The sequence below is a fragment of the Seriola lalandi genome, unplaced genomic scaffold (genome assembly GCF_002814215.2).
Source record: "Seriola lalandi dorsalis isolate HSWRI2012SDOR001 ecotype SW California unplaced genomic scaffold, Sedor1 jcf7180002054984, whole genome shotgun sequence".
Lineage (NCBI taxonomy): Eukaryota > Metazoa > Chordata > Actinopteri > Carangiformes > Carangidae > Seriola > Seriola lalandi.
In genome coordinates, this window is record NW_019525533.1 from 100,940 (window position 1) to 101,339 (window position 400).

Below are 400 nucleotides of genomic sequence, written 5' to 3' on the forward strand. Positions count from 1 at the left end.
AGATAAAAAGCTGCTGTGATAAAACCTCGACCAGTTCTTCACTTGTTTGATCAGGTTTTCCTTCGTCTCCATCACCCAGAGGAAGATGAATCAATCATTAGACATAAACAGAATAACTGTTCATTAACTTGACAACTATAAACACGACTGAAAAATCTATATTCAGCATTTGAAACAGCTCAAGAACATCTGTGACAAAATACAACGGACACAGTGAAACTCTATTTTAAGAAGAAGAATTTTATAGTTTTTATCTGAAAAACTTCACAACTAATCTCCATAATGATTCATGATCATCACATGTGGACTCACCGAGCCTTCCTGCAATTCCTCACAGCTGGGATCAGTCTCCGTCGTCCCTCCTCTGATGTGTTGAACTTCTCCAGGTCCAACTCATCCA

At 38.5% G+C, this 400-nt stretch overlaps 2 protein-coding genes across 2 annotated transcripts in view; both read right to left on the bottom strand.

Annotated features, from left to right (window-relative positions):
- Positions 1–400, bottom strand: part of LOC111647312 (uncharacterized) — a 72,467-nt gene that overhangs the window by 8,258 nt on the left and 63,809 nt on the right. The gene's annotated exons all lie outside the window — the stretch shown is intronic.
- Positions 1–400, bottom strand: part of LOC147817229 (protein NLRC3-like) — a gene marked incomplete at its 3' end in the record, with an annotated part of 6,401 nt that overhangs the window by 376 nt on the left and 5,625 nt on the right. The gene's annotated exons all lie outside the window — the stretch shown is intronic.